The sequence below is a fragment of the Scardinius erythrophthalmus genome (assembly GCF_964197995.2).
Source record: "Scardinius erythrophthalmus genome assembly, chromosome: 9".
Taxonomy (NCBI): domain Eukaryota; kingdom Metazoa; phylum Chordata; class Actinopteri; order Cypriniformes; family Leuciscidae; genus Scardinius; species Scardinius erythrophthalmus.
The window spans coordinates 13,483,745-13,501,931 of record NC_138229.1 but is presented as its reverse complement, the minus strand read 5'-3'; the positions used below and the strand labels follow the sequence as shown (position 1 = coordinate 13,501,931).

Here is an 18,187-nt window from a genome sequence, read left to right as displayed (position 1 = left end):
CTTATTTAATGGCTAGCCTACAACAAATATAGGCCAACATACTCTCTATTTGTACAAATTGCTGCACATTCAAGTTAATTCTCGAATTAATTTTCAAATTATTGAAAACAATAAACATACCACTTAAAAATATATATACAGTTGTACTGCAGTTTTTTCTAAGTAGCGTTACAAGAAACACTCTTTCTGCGTAGAGGGTCCGTTTATGTTGGAAACAACTCCCATTCATAAAATCCTTCAGTTTTCGCGTGTTTTGTGCACCTGACAACGGTACACGTTGAGCCACAAGGAGCCATTGCTTAATCTGTCAGCGTTACTAACTTACTTGTCAGTAATCAGTTTCACCCGTTTGTACCGCGACGCGAGTATCCCTTGTGTGCAAGCTTCATTAAGCGTTACGCTAAACCGGAACTGACATACCGGCAACAGGAAGTATCGAGTGTCATGCCGACGCCCATTAAAACTCACAGGAAAGTTGTGGATAAGTCGCTCCGGAGTATAAGTCGCATCAGTCAAAAAATGCGTCATGAAGAGGAAAAAAACATATATAAGTCGCATTTATTTAGAAATTTATTTCACAAAATCCAAGACCAAGAACAGACATTTAATCTGGAAAGGCAAGTTATTTAACTACACAGTAGCACACAGAACAACAGGCTGAGTAGGTGTCCGGTATGTTAACGCAACACATTAACAGTTATTCAGCTAAGTTACACAATAGCATAAAGAACATATACCTGGGAGGCGGAATAGGCTAAATTAACATAAGCCAGGGAGTCCAACAAGCAAGTTACCAGTAGGGCTGTCAACGAATATTCTAAATTCGAATATATATTCGAATAGTTTTAAAAAACAGAAATTCGAAAGTGAAAATTAATATTCGAATGTGAATTTCGAATATGGAAAAACACGCCCGCGGAAGCAGAGGCGCGGCTGTCTGCTTTGCGAGTGGGCGCGCGCGCTGTCTCGTCAGGGTCGCCCTGTCTAGCACAGCGTCACTGCTGAAAGTTGACTTGCATGGAAGATGGCAGAAAGTGCAGAGCCCAAGTTCAACTCGACCGCAGCAGAGAAAGTGATTTTAAGCCATGTCTGGAAGTAATTTGGATTTTGGTCGGTAGAACGTAAAATTGTGGAGCCACGACTCCCGCGAGATAAAGTAGTATGCAAGCTATCTATATAAGATACAGATAGCATACCATTCGACCACTAGCAACATGAGGTCACATCTCGAAAATTGTGTGCCTCATTTTATTTAACGTTAAACAGAAAAGTTCCACGTTTACCACAGCACAGCTCGCTCGGAGCGTTCAATGTCGGTTCTATACTGTAAAACTTCAATTAATGTTAATAAATTTGTTTCAATCACTGAATGAAGCCTGCTATATTTGGGACAAGAGTCGCAACCTTAAATTGCTTGCACAAAACTCTTGATCAGCACTCAACATGTGCTTATTGTTGTTGTTCATTTTTAAACCGTTATGCGCAGAGAGCGCGAGCGCGAGGGAGGGAGAGAGTGCCTGCGAGTGAGCGAGAGTGAGGTCTGCGGTCTTGGCCATTAGTTTATTTACTTGATTTTGTGTTGGTAATACATTGTCAAATATGTTTAAACTTAAATTAACTACCTATACAAGTAGTTATGTCTCTTTGTATTAATTTGTCCTGTTATTGACGTAATGCGCGTCATTGACAAAATGCGCAACCAGATGTTCGAATAGTTCGAATATTCGTATGTGTTTTAGAGGGAATATTCGAACGTCATTTTTGAACAATTTTGACAGCCCTAGTTACCAGTAAACAAGTTCACCAAGCTCCCGCGATCTCATTCCACATCACTGAATCCATTGAATTTTCTTCATATGGTGTCGCTTCTGAATAACTCCGCCAACTAGAGCGCCCTCTCGCGGCTGTAGACGGTAATGTTTTCTCTTGGTTCATCTCAGTCTGAATTAATTTTGATATATAAGTCGCACCTGAATATAAGTCGCAGGACCAGCCAAACTATGAAAAAAAGTGCGACTTATAGTCCGGAAAATACGTAGGCCCTATATATTTTTGTTGCAATTAATTTAACCCTTTCGCACGTACGATCACACCGATGTGATTAGAACGGTCAGTGCATGACATGAAATTCAAATGTGCTCTCGCGCGTTGGCTGGCGCTGAGCCAGAGACAGGCGCGCTCAGAGCTGTCATATATCACAACTTTTCAGTGTTTTCAACCACATAATGTTTATTTTAGGTTTCAGACATATAAGTACTAAAGAAAACAATACATTTAGAGTTTGTAAAATACACACTGATGTCAAAGGAAGAGGCAATAATTAATCCTTTCCATTATAATTAGACATGTTTTATTCATGTCAGATACACATTAAGTAACTTTAAAATTTACTCTATTCTTCTCCCAGTTCACCAGCCACTTACTTTTATGTATTTCGAGAGAAGTGGATGAATTCACGTGTTGTAAATCCAACAGATCCGATTCTCTGAACTGCGTCTGCGGCACAAACTAAGATGGCGGCGCCCATCGCGCATACAGCTCAACTAACGCGATCGTTATAAAGGTGTTTAAACAACAAAACACTTTACTGCATATATTTGACAATTGGAATATCAGATATTTCATGCCATATCTAACAAATTTGTGAATATTTTGAATAAAAAAGGAAAAATGACATAAAAGCAGATCATCATTCATTCAGCTCTGTTGTTGCTGCTGCGATGTCACGTGACAAGCAATGACGCGTCACCACGGAAACCATAAAGTGACACATTCTAAATTACAGTCGCCTTGAAATTAAATCGATTTGCTGTGCATTTCACGCGACGGGAGGAGTTGTTGAGGTGGTGGGGGGTGGGTTCGCGGGGCAGCAGCGCATTTATCATGGGGGTCGCGGGCTAAAAAGTTTGGGAACCCCTGATCTATAAAATCGCTAGTGTGGGAACTGTTGTAAGATGCCTACAGAGTGACATGCTATTGCATTTGTGTTACGTACTGTATTGCATGTGAAAAGACGGATGCGACAGCTTGAGCAGACTCACAAATGTGCTCTACTACAACAACTCTTCCTCTTCTTAACATGGAATTTACATAAGTTCCCGGGGGCGGGGTTTATGTAAATTTTAGGGTTAGTGATGTCACTAACCCGGGAGGAATGTTGTGTAGTCCCTACCAGCCGTTTGTTGTAGTCCTTATAAAACGATTTCTTTAAAAGCAAATATCTTCCTTTGAACTTTGAGCGTTGTAACTTTGCAGATGTTGTTTATGCTCAAACAGCAATATTACACACTAACTAAAGTTAGAAAAGTGAAATCATAATCAACCACCCCTTTAAACAAATCTCGCAACCTCTAACTTTTGATAGTGTGTGAATTGCATTTGAATTTATTTTTGGAATAAATTAATAGATAATAGATAACCAAACAATTAGAATTACATCATTGAAATCCATATACGATTGTATCAGCACAACCCTAATGTACACACACACAAACATTCACCATCAGAGCGGCGCACAAGGAAAGGATATAAATAATGATTTGCATTAAGACACCCAGAGTTCTAAGAACAAGCCAGAGAGGAAATGTGTGTGTGTGTGTCCGAATGGAATATTGGCTCTGGCCAGTGATGTTAACACCACAACTCAGTCGAACACAATCCTGGAGTTGGTTTAGTCCAAAGAAAGGCCAGCAAACACCTCTACTTCCATGACAACGACAACACAAGATGAGGGCTTAAAAATCTCCAGACCTGCCTTATGCATGACAATTAAGTATTCATCTGACTTTTAACCCCATGTTAAAGCCTCTGACAAGTGTTCAGTGATTTAGGCAAACAACACTACGCTTTCTAAAATGCTTGGAGACTTCACTGAAGTTTCCAAACGCTCCTGACAAGCGCTGACCAACCCGGGGATCATGAAACGCCTGCTAAAAAAAAGTAATTTATGTAGTGCTTTGGGGAAATGGAGTGTGCTGAGAAATACAAGAAAAAAAGAACACAAACTGAGGAAAAGTTGTCATAAAAAGTGAGAGTGCTGGCAATAATCCGAGCAGCTAAAATGGATTCATATGCAAGTTCAAAACAATTCTCAGTTTTTCCACTAAAGTCTTCAATACATCTTTCCAAAGACTGAAAAAGTGTAAAACAGTGCTGCCTTTCACACATAGATTTTCATTACACATTATGGTATATAACAAGTACGGCAAGTGTATAGCTGTTGTTGTTCACTTCAGTGTCAGGTGACACCAGGTCAGCCAACTCAAGAGCAAAACAACATTACCCTCTGTCCCTTATACATGACAATCCAGGGAGGGCCACCTCACCGCCTGCTGTGAAAAGGAGGGGAAGAGTGGGTGTACGTGTGTGTACACACATGTGACAAACATGGAGGTGCTAAGTTGGAAAAAACAGGCAAGCCACCAAGATTGTGTCAATTGTGTCAAAAAACAATCTTGTTGACTCTAATGCCTTTCCGTGAAAATTCATTATCGTCTATTCTTTGAAAAACCCTATCGTCTCTGCCCCTGTTTTCTCTCCCTCCCTCCTTTCCCTCGCTCTCCCGTTGACAGTGGATATGAGCAAATGTTATGCACAGCGACTCCTGATCCAGGAGAATCCAGTCCATTTAACAGCCTCAACCGCAGACCCACCCTCAACCTTAACCAATGCGTTTGCTGGCTGTAGAAGGTAGCCATTCAATGTCCTGAATCGTCTGTGAGACAGAGCCTCTGTATGTTAACCCTTTATTGCTCACATGTCTGCAACCTTGGGCAGAAAGACAAGGGGATGGGAAAACACAGCTACAACAATTAGAAAAACTTGTTCCTCTGCTCTGGAAAGATGTCAGCTCCTCTCCATTAACAGTAGTATGCAGTACGCTGGGAACTCCTGCAGTCCAGAGCGCTGTTGTCAATTAGTGGTGCATGTTTGATACATAAAGTGTGTGGCTAACTGAAAAGTGTGCTGTTACTTTCATAAATCATGATTTACAATTTTCACATTTTGAATTGTAGAGCGATGTAGAACACCTGTTTTCAACATTGATAATAATAAATGTTTCTTGAGCACCAAATCAGCATATTAGAATGATTTCAGAAGGACCATGTGACACTGAAGACTGAAATAATGGCTCCTGAAAATTCAACTTCAACATCACAGGAATAAACAAAATTTTAACACACACACACACACACGCACGCATACACACTGCACACTATACCATGTTTTTTGTTTGTTTGTTTTCCGCGGGAGATCAGCAGAAAAAAGAAATAAAAAAAGAAAAAGAATGCATGAATAACGGTTAGCGCTTTGCCTTAATAAAGCAGCATCGAACGGCAATTACACTGAATCATTCTTCTTCAGACGGTTGACTTGTCGTCACCGTTGGAACAGCCTAAAGTTGCTCGCCATAGAAAAGCACCTCTTCAGCGGACCGAATCACAAGCTGCTATTGTGAACGCGCCTCTCCCCTGCTGTGCGTGTTCTGATGAGAAGACCAACCAGAAGCTGAGCTTGTGATGTGAGGCTCTGTCAAAAATGTATATTTGTGCTTTTATGTATTGTTCATCCAAAGCATCACTGAAATATTTCAATGTTTTTGTTTATTTATATTAAAAGTTAAGTCCTGTATTATTATTCTCTCTTACTGTTATATGAAATAATGACATTACAAAGTGAAACTATTGCAGGTGTTTTTCATGGCAAGTTTTTTTTTTTTTTATCTTTCCGTTTTTATTTAAAAAAACGCGCCAGATTTTTTTACGGTTTAAAGGGGGGCACGACGAAAAAAGTTTGAGAACCACTGCTTTAATCAATTAAATGTGTCAGTTTCAAAACACTGACTCAACAATCCATTTGAATTATGACTAAAAATGTAATTTGTCAGTAGTCACACAATATAAAATCTAATTTCTTCAAAGTTCCTTCTCTTCGTGTGCAGATCTGAGTGTGACCAGGCAGAATCATTCATTGCTCATTAGTTTTCATTCATTCATGTTCTAGGCGTCACTCTGCAGGATCTGGGTCATTTTTCAACATTGGGGTGGGTGGCCGCATGTGACTCATTTATCAGAAACATCCGTGTGCTCAGCGGTAGTTCAATTAAGTTCAGCACGAGCAGAAACGCCACCTACACCTATGCCCAGACACCTGAGTTGGGAAGATAAACTTCCATTAGAATATGCAGAGATTGTGTGTGTGAGAAAGAGACATAGGAAGGGTAGAGTGTTAAAGAGACGAGAGGTGTGTGAAAGGAAGCGAGTATTTACCTTTGGCGCCGAGACACAGAATCTGACCCCAGCAAAAGCAGAGTCCTCTTGTTGGACATAGATCACATTCTGCTCAGTCTATAAACACACAACTGTACCACAGGAGGAAAAGGCAGGACTAGAGAGTTCAGCTATTGTTTTTATGACAGCCGACAACTGACACGTCGGCAAGTGACAAACACTCTCACAATCTACTCTTTGCCACCGCAAATACACACCAAGACACATTATAATATGTAATTAGCACCCAACAACAGATTCGGTTAGGAAATGTAGGGTAAACCAGGACCCAAAAAATGCCGTGCCCATAAACACCCATGAAGCGATTAAAGCAAGACAAACAGACACCTTAACAACTTTTAGAGGACAAGCTCAAAATGATTTGTCTTTAAACTGGGTCAAATGCTATGAGATTCAACTCCTCCTCAGAGAAGCCGAAACATTCAGTGCTAAGACCAAAACAAATCACACGCAAACCCTCATGTATTTTGTATGTGTTTTCAATGGCAAGTCTTTTCTTATTATCATCATGTACATGTTACATGGAGCACAGTTTATGAAATTAAACTCCGCTTTGTGCACTTGTCAGACCATTTTCAAGGTTCATATCTCGAGGACTTCATTACAGTAAGGGGGCCCCTATAATTCAACAGATGGGTGAAAGGATTTCTTGGAAAGAGTAGGGATCTCTGGGGAAAGCAGGGTTGCTGCAACGGCAATATACTGGCAAATTGACCTGGATGCTTCTGACAATACAAAGAAAAAAATTCTCTGAATCTTTCTCTGAGTAGTTCTTGCCTATGTAAAACGCAGTTGCTAGAGTATTCTAGGTTGTTGATTGCTAGACCAAGTCAAAAGTATTTATTAAAAAAGTTGTATTGTTTATTAAGTCTTATCACTTATAATTGATTTATTATATTCTGGTCCTTGATATGAAAGGCTATAGAAAGAAAACCGCATGTACTTAGAAAAGTAACAGTAACCTCTCCTTAAAGGGATGGTTCACCCAAAAACGAAAATTTTAATTTAATATTTATAGTTCTGAAATGACAAATGGTGACAGAATTTTAATTTTTAGGGTTAACTATCCCTTTAACAAGCTTCACAATTTCATGAATCAACCAAATCCTTAGCACAAACCTAATTTAATACTGGCTTATGGAACAAACCTTAAGGCACGATATATACATAACACAACCATTCAAAAGTTTGGGATTGTTCTTTTTTAAAAGTGTTTTTAAAAGAAGTCTCTTATGTGCACCAAAGCTGCATTCATTTAATAAATACTGTAGAACTGTGATATTGTGAAATAATATGACAATTTAAAATAACCGTTTTGTGTTTTCTATTTAAAAATGTAATTTATTCCTGTGATGGAAAAGACAAATCTCCAGTCTTTAGTGTCACATAATCCTTCCGAAATTTTTATAGTATGCTGATTTGGTGCTCAAGAAACATTAATATTTCTTATCATTATCAATGTTGAAAAGAGTTGTGCTAAAAGGGATAGTTCACCCAAAAAATGAAAATTCTATCATTATTTACTCACCCTCATGTTTTTCTAAACCTGTAAGACTTTCATTCATCTTTGGAACACAAATTAAGATATCTTTAATGAAATCTGAGCGATTTCTGTCCCTCCATTGACAGCTACGCAACTAACACTTTAACGCTTCAAAAAGTTCATAAAGATATCGTAAAACTAATCCACATGAATTGAGTTATTTAGTCCAAATTTTCAAAAGAGACACGATCACATTATACGCTGAACAGAGTGAATTTATGCTTTTATTCAAATATAAACAAATATAATATATATGTACACACACACACACATACATACATATATATGAACAGTGAATGTTATAGAATCGTACTGTAGATATAACAACAAACAAACAAACACTTTGGCTGTTAATCGGCCATACAGGCACATTCATCAGCCAATTTCAGATAATCTCATTAATAGGTGGTTAATGGACCTGTGCCCGGTTGCATAAAGCACCTTAAGTGTAATTTTCCCTTAAGTTCGCCCTTATGTTTCCCTTAAACCTAAGGGTGTTGCAGAAAAAAACCCTTAAGTGTTACTTAAGGGTTTCTTTAAGTGAAACGTCATAAACACTTAGAATTTCCCTTAAATGCTGTTTTTTCACTTAAATAATCCCTTAAAAAGCGTTAAGTGTTGCATAAAACCCCTTAACGGTCATTTCCCTAAGTATAACTTAAGGTTTGGAAATCGTAACCTTAAGAGTAACGCGGACAAAAATAAGACGACATGGCTGAATTTATGGAACCAGCTGAAGATCATTATGTGCCAAGAAGAATTTTTAGGGATAGGGAGAACCCTTTGGACCATTTTAGCGATGAAAAATTGTTGCAAGAATACCGATTTGATCGACGCGCAATATTTGCGCAATACATTGCTAACAAACTAGAGAGCGACCTTGACCATGTCACACATCGCAACCACTCTTTACCTGCGGTGTTACAAATGCTTAGCACTGCGGGTTTTTTTTTTTTTTTTTTGCAACTGGGAGTTTTCAGTAGTGGGATATGTTTTACATGTGCATAAATCGGCTACCATTCAATAAATGTAGGCTACAATTAGTGTGTATAGGATTTTCAGGTGATATTCTCAATTCATTCAGTTAACGACGCTCTGAGGTAAAGTGTTCAGACTGCAGACTTATAGCAACGATTATATTTAATTGTACAGTACAGTCATAACATAACGTACAGACATTATCTTAATTCCATAATGTCCTTAAACATAACAATATTGCTGGCCATAAACTGAGAAAGTGCGCGCCCGGTGTGTGATACAGTTGTCCTAGACGCGACGCGCGTTTAAGTGTTTTGCGTATCTATGGCAACAACAGACTTTTATAACGTGAATCCAGGATCGCTGTCGTGAAACACTTAAATGTTTCCCTTACCTAAGAGAACCGTTTAAGAGATTATATGCAACACCCTTAAGTTATTCTCTTAGGTAAGGGGAAATCGCCCCTTAAGTATCACACTTAAGGGAAAAACTTAAGGTGCTTTATGCAACCGGGCACTGGCCAGCACTGCACTGTCAAGCCAAAGAAACAACAGACACAGGATGACACAAACACAGCCTAGGACGATACATAAGATCAGTTGTCCTCAACTCTAGCCCTCGAGGTCCACTTTCCTCTAACCAAGTTTATCTCTAACCTTAATCAAACTTTAACCGTTTCTATTTACAACGTGTTTTGCAGCGGTGCGAAATGTAGCCAATCACAGTCATGTTTGTTGATCTCTTGAATGCAATGGCCAATAAGAGGTGTTTAATTTAGTCAGAATCCACTCACAAACTCAAAACGCTCAAAACTCTGCATGCTTGCAAATCCTCTCATTAACAAACAAAGAAACTATGTATGTAAGTCAAGAGATTAATTATGCAGTGTAGACAACTACTGATTTTAATGGAACTTTGTGAGATTGCGAACTGAGATGAGTGACAGATTTTTAGAGATTGTAACGGGGGCTGTCTTTGCATGCTTTCGAGGCAATATATAATCCACTGAAAAAAGATTTGTTTTTCATGCTGCTAAGAGGACCGACGGCCAATTACACGCAGCTAAATTTCAGAAGTGACATCTACATATCAATGTGAGAATTACTTTCGGAATTGCAATTGACACAGTGATAACGAGCACGAGAGAAAAATGTGGCATGTCAAAATAGGTATGCGCAATGTAAATGCAGACTAATAGAAAAAATATTTGTATCAATACATTTTTGATATTCCATTCCAATTATTTGTAAGAGTAATGACTTGTAAATAATCTTAAATGTCTCACGGTACGTTGCTTACACACTACATCTGCACTATACTAGAGAACCCTCACTAATTTCAGATGCTCAGTGATTTGATTCTTAATTGTACATCACACAGTAAAATTAAAATGTGAAGATTTGGTCAACTTGAATCTAAAGTTCAGGTAAATGTTTAATTGTCCATTTGACTAGTAAAATTAAAATACATGACTGCCAATCCATTGAAATAATTTACAACAACTGTGAACAACTAATGAATTGTGATTTTTTAATCATAATATGATTGGTTTTTATCAATATAGTAGGCTAGATGCATACTATGTAGTTTTGTTTGACACATTTTGTATTGGGGATTCCTGCTTCATGTCTCTTTTACCTAAGCACCTGATTTAGCACCTGATTTAAATGCTTCATCAAAACACAGTGAAGAAAAATTACAATAAAGTTTGGATGACCCTGGGCAAGTTGTAAATAAAATGTGAATACTGTCTGCTAGACAGACTATAGGTCTACAACATATGCACCAGTGTTCAGAGCCCTCAGCATTTTTTGGTTATACAGTTACTTACGAGAGGATTAATTTGATTTTATTTCTTATCAATCAAAACACAGAGCCGCATAATGGTTCAGTAAAAACATTTCAGCAGTTCACCAAAAAAATTAAATCACGAGGGTAATTAATGACAGTAATGTATTTTTTTTTAATGAACTATCACTTAAACAATTAAAAAATATATATCTTTTACATTAGATTTCACAGCATTTACTTTGCATTTAAACTCAATTTCTTTCTCAAAAACTTGTGAAGTATGCATGCTGTATTTAGAAAGGCACATGACAACAAGGTGTCACAGTTCAAAGTGCATGACAGGGCAAAACCAAGCCATAAAATCAGATGAACTCTCTGTAGACCTCTGGGGCTGTCACCCTCAAGAAGAACATACAATTAACATTGAAGACTCTGAGAACGAAAGTCAGCGAAGGTGACGAAGCACCTGATGGCCCCTCAGAGCTCTCAAGTTACTGTGTAGAGCTAGAAAAACATCCCAGAAGGACAATCATTTTATTAAGAAAGGACTGAGAGACTGGCTCAGCATTACACAGCTTCACATTAGAGAGATTTAGTAGGACAACTACCTACTAAATCAATGCTAAACAATTCTAGAGTCTCTGAATGCCCTTGATAACCCTGTTTTAGTCAGCTATTGTGACAAGTGACACCTAAAAAAAAATGTATTCCCAATCCATTTTGAAGTATATCGCTGCATTAATTTGCATATTTCAACAATGCACTAAAAGCATAATTAATACAAAGAGGTACATTTCTAATATCATAGACCCCTTGGTCGCATAGGTTTTGAATTTGCATGTTAGCATTGACATCTAGCTAAGTTATTAATGTATTTAAAAAACTGCTATGGCTGTCAGGGTTCTGTCTAGTTTATTCTTGGTTTTGTGACAGAGCCCTGACACTCCTATATTGACTTGTCTTTGTGTGAGCCGTGCGCTCTCTTGTCTGCGTTCCTTGTTTTAATGTTTGGAGCAGGTGTTTGGATTCCGACACTCATGTCTAGTTTGGTTTCGGCTCTGTGTCGGGATTCGGACATTCATGCTCCGAGTGTTGGTATTTTTTTGTGAGTGCAAAGGATGAGCTTTCGCTCGTTCTCGTTGTGTCAGAGTGCGGTTTCGAGTTAACCGGGCCGTACGCTCTTCTGTCCGCGTGTGTTGTGTTCTGTGTAGCACGCGGCTGGTGTTTTTCACCGGCTGTGTGCTTTCATGTTGTCATGTTTTGTGTGAACATAACATAACATGTTCTCATTGGCTGTGTGTTCTTGTCTCATTTTGTTTGAGCACATGACTTGGGATTGTGTTTGTTGGCCATGTATGTGCTCCATGTTCTCTCCTGTCTATTGTCTGACCGCACCCATGTTGTTACCTAATTATTGGTTCAGTTGCCCCACCTGTCCTCCCTTGTTTGCTCCCTATTTATTCTCCTTGTGTTTGCAATCCTGTGCCAGATCGTCATCGTATGTTCACCCGTCTTATGTTTCCCATTGTGTGTCTCAAGTCAAGTCTTACCCTCTAGAGGTATTTTTTGTTTGTTTTTTGTTTTATTTTTATTTTGAATAAAAGCCCATTAATCTGCATCAGTGAGTCCTCACTCCTTTCATCACCCCCAAACCCATCAGTACGATCAGACCACAAGAGGACTCAGCAGAGAATGGGCATCTTCCTTTTTCCATCCCCCACCACTGGAATTTCCACCCCGCCAGCTATTGATCCAACATGTACACTCTCGTTACATCCGTCAGCAGGGGGTTGACATGACGGACTTCACCTGTGACTTTCTTATTGAGGTGGACCATGTGGACTACAATGAGGCAGATTTCAAGGAGGTTTTCAAGATCTGCCTCGATTAGCCTCTTTGCCTGTGGGAGATTGAGAAGCTGGGGAATCTTGGCTTCTGGGATTTCGTGTATCACGTCTTCCATCGTGGGGAGCCTGAACCCCCACCCCAAACGGAGTTCCACCACACGGAGTTCCACCACACTGACTGTTCCCCCCTTCCACCTACAGTCAGTGGAAGCCCCAGCCCTCCGATGACCCGTTATCGGAGGAGGAGGAAGAATGGGTCCGCGTCACCTGCCACCTCTACTGATGTCGACGCTGCAGCACCCCCAGAGGCGGCCGAAGAGTCTGCAGTGCCCCCAGAGGCAGTAAGCTCCATGCAGTCGCCTGCCCTTGCAAACGGAGGAGGAAGAGGGCTTCCTCCGCCCCAGAGCTAACCAAGCGCCTTGCCCTGCTGGCTCCACACTCGATGCCTGTCCTGCCTGTCCTGCCTGCCCTGCCGGTTCTGCCCTTGCTTCCTGCGTTGCTGGCTCCACCCAAGCTCCTGGCTGCACCTTCGTCCTCCACCAGGACTCCTGGAGTCTGTCCTCCCTTGTTACCTGCCTTGTTTGCTCCCTAATTATTCTCCTTGTGTTTGCAGTCCTGTGCCAGCCAGATTGTCGTCGTATGTTCACCTGTCTTATGTTTCCAGTCGTGTGTTTTAAGTCAATTCTGGGTATTTTTTTTGTGTGTTTTTTTTATTATTATTAATAAAAGCCCATTAATCTGCATCATTGAGTCCTCACTCCTTTCATCACCCCAAACCTGACAATGGCAGCCTCACAATCTTTGTCTTTTTTCTTTTTTTTTTTTTACAAATGAAAAAGTCAAAAAGACAATGTCACAAACATAGCTTCTGTAGCGAAAGGGATTGTGAGCTAAACAAAGTCAAAAAGCATGCACACCAGATCAACAAAACACTACAACATTCCATAATTTGGAATGCACTAATCCTAATCTCTTAGTATGTAGTATGAAGAGAATGCAAACTAAGACTAAGCTTACCACAAAAAAAAGTAAAGTGAACACAAGGAGCTTTCAATACATCCTGTAAACACTGTACTACACTGTACTATAAAATTTGTCTAAACAAACTCATTCTACAGAGCCATTTTAGATTGTACAGCTAATTTGACATTTTACAAAGTTGCAGTAGGAGCTTTTTGTGCCGCCACTTAATATTACAGCTGTGGAATATAATTGTTTTTGCGATGCTGATATGAACTGTCAGATACACAGAATTATTTCAAAATATCTGTCTTGGCAAGTATTCACGTAAACATTGTCGTTTACGTCTTAAATTATTGTAAACGTAGAATGGGGAAATACGCAAGGTCTCGAGACGCGTTTATTAATTTTTTTTACTGATTTTAACTTGAGCACCACGTTTTTTGAATGCCGTGACATGCTCGAGATGCTGCAAAAGACACAAGACATGAGCGCAACAGTCATCTCCATCTAGCGCGTGTTTACATTAGAAAACAATGGAAAAGTAGTGCAGTGGAATGGAAAAACGCATTCTGTGTGAACGGCCCCTTACTATTTCAGCAGTATACAGTCTGTATCCTGTGCACAGTACGCAAATTATCAGTATGCATAGAATACCAAGTTACTACATTAGCCCAAACGAGCAGTATATAAAAGAGCATAATGCATTGAATTCTGTCACCCACAATGCAATGCACCTGACTTGACTTTTCATTACCAGTGCAATAAATGAACTGGAAGTAATAACCAGCATTTTTTTGATAAATAAAACAATAAATTAAAAGTATTAAATTAAATAAAATAAGCTTTTATTTTAAAACATCATAACAGGATGCCACTTTCTGAATTGAAAAATGCAGTGAGGTCAATTGACAATGAACATAACTGGTTCACTCAATAAGATTCTTAAATGGGTGAGAGGAACAAGCCATTTAGAACATTAGGCTGTTTCAAGAGTCGCAAACAAATTGTCATTTAAGCTTGGATCAAAAAACTAAATCTTATACTGAGTGAAACTGCGTCAGAGAGTGCACATTTGGCTCAATAGCTGGCAGTCAGTCCGTTCTCTTGGTCTTATCACGTGTATTTGGGTCATTGTAACCAGTTTAGCCTGACAGGATGCTGTTTTAATGTGTGCTTACACATTCATTGAGCGCACTGAAGAGGATGTGTGTGGCAATAAGGCCATGCAAGAGTTCTGTGGGCAGCCTAACACGCCAGAGATGTGCGCTCGTTCTGGACGAGGCCTGTGAGAAGAAGACAGAGTAATGAGATGCTAGAAGGACAGCTATTAATTAGTCTCTATGTTTTAGGGTTAATTGTGGTTTCAGAGAGGTGACGGCGCTATGTGACACACTGCAGGCGGTGAAACAGTGGCTACCAGCAGTAGATCCGAGACAGATGCTGTAAACACTTTCATTAGGCAGCCAGCCACCCGTAATAAAGGAAAAACACTCCAACATCACGATCGTACTTGCTCACGTTTTTATTTTCATTGCCACCAATTTGAGTATTGCAATGACAGTCAGGATATCAAATTAAACATGACGAACCAGGATCATAGACAGCGTCACATCAATCGTACTAATGTGTTGATGTATGAACACAGGGGCATCATGCAAATAAAAAAACATGTAGGAAATGTGTTCCTCCTACATTGTGTTACAATAGTTTATTGAGACGAGTTACTATTCTTTTATTCTGAAATAGTTTTCTTTCCATTTTCATTTTAATTTTAGTTTGTTTTAGTTATGTTGTGTTTCTCCCTCTCTCTCTCTCTCTCTCCCTAAACTGCAGAGAGGAATGTCAGATCAACTTTGACTACCACACCCCAAACTGAAGCTTGAGGATCAGTCTGTACTACACACCCCTAAGGCTATTGAAATAACAGCACCATCTCCCTTTTGGTCTGTACCACATAAATGTAGATTGAAACACTAGTCTCTGGTTTGGGGTTGGATACTTAAGGATACTTAAGAGAACTGTTGTCAAAAATATAGATTTTTCGATATGCATCGATACTGAAATGGTTCCAATACTCATTTTCCCTAGTATCGATACAGCGACACCAACAGCGAGTTGACACATACCCACCTCCTCTCACTCACTGATTTCATTCACTTCTGTTGAATAGGGCCTGAATTTCAGCGAGGGATTGCATGATTTTACTCATTCGCGGTCCCACCCAAAGTGCACACACATTAAGACACCTTTCAAACAGTGCGGAACAATATCGTGTGGAATCATTGTCGGGTTAAACTGAGTTATCATAAATATCACCACCATGAAATCCAAAGACCAGTCAAATGAGGAAAGAAATACAGTTGTCCATCACTGCATTCACGACTGCAGGTAAGTGCAGCTGTACCCCCGAGTGAGTCAAGATAACTTACAAGATAACTAAAGATTTCTCGAGACATAAGCTTGTAAGAAACGTGTAAGAAATGTAAGAAACTTCGCTTAGCACACATGTATACACATTTGTTAATGTTTTCAACTAAATCTCAAGATATAATGTAAGTGTATATTTGCTAATCATAAGCTTGTTCAGATTAACGTTAAAACTTAATTAAATTAATTAATTAAAGGTATAACGAAGGATGTTTTACTTCCGGGTGGAATACCTATACTATTGGTCCTCCTATTTGTCAATCATTCTGGTGAATCAATCAAACTTTTCAAAAAGTGGAGAGGGCGGGTCTTATCTAAAATTCGGAAAGATCCTCCGCTATACCTTTAATATGTGTGGGTAATAAATAATGTGTGTGGATATGTGTATCATAATTGTAATTTGTATATATTTGTGTATGTGTACTTAGGTATATATACATATGTGTGTATATACATATGTATGTGTATAGTTATTATTTGTAATGTATATGTATAGATATGTATATATCTATATCTATATTGTGTTAGTATATATATATATTTTTTGTTCGAAATAAACTTCAATCAATTAGCCCAAGCGAATATTCAAATACATTTGAGCCCAATTCGAATACTATATTATTTTCGAAAAATGCCCATCCCTAGTAAGAAGACAAGAGGCAGGGAGCTAAAATAATACAACTAAAATAAAATAAGATATATAATAAAATAAGAATAAAATAAAATTGAGGAAAAGTCAACGGCAAAATTTGTTACAGCAGTTTATTATTTAATTATATATAAACTGACTAAACCTAAGATTTTGAAATTTCAGCCAGCTGCAAGCAATGCTCTGACAGTTTGCACACCCAGTGTAGAAATATCTCTCTCTGCAGGCTTTGATCTCTTAAAAATAACCAGCAAATCTAGAAAGGATTGTAGCCAAAAAGTAAATCCTTCAGTTATAAATTTTCCAAGCACCAGTTCTTACGTAGGACTGCACAAAACAAATACACTGCCAATATCCAGAATAAAATTAGATTAATCTTGTTTTAATATTTCATGCTTTGGTGCTTCACAAATCAAATCTGATTGTCATGATTAAGTTAAAACACTTTTCGTCAGCATAAAAGCAGATCTGCAGATGTGCCGAATATCTACAGAGCCTGGCCATCTTCACAGAAGAGCTCTGAATAAAAAAAAAAACTGTTAAAAACACTGATGAAATGATGAATGCTTTGGATGTCTGGGATTCCAGGAGCAGTAAGGGTTTTGACTGAGTTAATTATGCCTTTGGCATTCGATGAACTTGTCTCAACCTAAAAGGAGGGGCTCCACTTGAGTATACAGCCTTGATAATCAGCCCAGTGAGAACTCAAGCTTCCAAAAGAGCCAGTGTGTGGAAACTTCAAAAAAGTTAACCAGATCCAATAAACAGACTGTTATCAGCTAATAATAATCAATAATCATGGACTTACAATTTGCAATGACATATAATTGTTTCTTTTAAGTGGCTGAAGGATCTTAATCTTTTTCCAGATCTTAAGCCGCTTTTCCACTGCGTGGTACGACTCGACTCAGCTCGGCTCGGCTCGGCTCGCTTTACTTTGGCTCTGTTTGCTTTTCCACTGCAGTTTAGTACCGCTTCAAAGTGGGTGGGATTATAGACTGATCGTTATAGTTGTGCCGCCACCTTGTCTACTGACCACGATACAGCCCTTTCTTTTTTTAAGTTGCGTGCGACAATTGTTTAAAGCAAGTCGTTTAAAAAAGTCATGCGAACAAATGATACTGTGGTGGCTGTTGCTGACTATTTAAATCTAGCGGGTTTGGTGTCTCGTGTCGCAAATCCAATGATGCTGGTAGTGACGATTCTCTCTGTACAATCAGTGATCTGCAGTTTACAAGTCACATTTTAGTATCCTCAACCGAGGTGGTGCTAAAAAAAAAAAAAAAGTACCAGGTACTTTACACAGTGGAAAACCTCCCAAAAGTGAGCCAGTACCGAGACGTACCAGTGGAAAACTGGCATTAGTGACCTCATAAGTGGGAAGAGAAACCCTTCAAAAGGAGTTTTTGGCTTTATGCTCATCAGGGTAAAAAACTCCACCTGAAGAATGCATACTTTCATCCATCCACAAAATGTTGCAGAGCCCATATAATTACAGTGGGTTAATGCTGAATATGGCATGATTAATTTCCTGATTACAGAAGGGCTATTTAAAAAGAGGCTTAAGGAAGCACTTTTAGGGATGCGTGTTCATAAGCCACATTTTACCAAGAGGAAGAACTTTGTTGAGTAAGGCTGTGCTAGAGAAAGAAAGATGGAGTGAATGAGATTGGTTACAGATGAAGGCGTCGAGTAAGTG

The 18,187-nt window shown here is 39.0% G+C and overlaps 1 protein-coding gene across 1 annotated transcript in view; it reads right to left on the bottom strand.

Annotated features, from left to right (window-relative positions):
- Positions 1 to 18,187, bottom strand: part of insra (insulin receptor a) — a 70,426-nt gene that overhangs the window by 33,804 nt on the left and 18,435 nt on the right. The gene's annotated exons all lie outside the window — the stretch shown is intronic.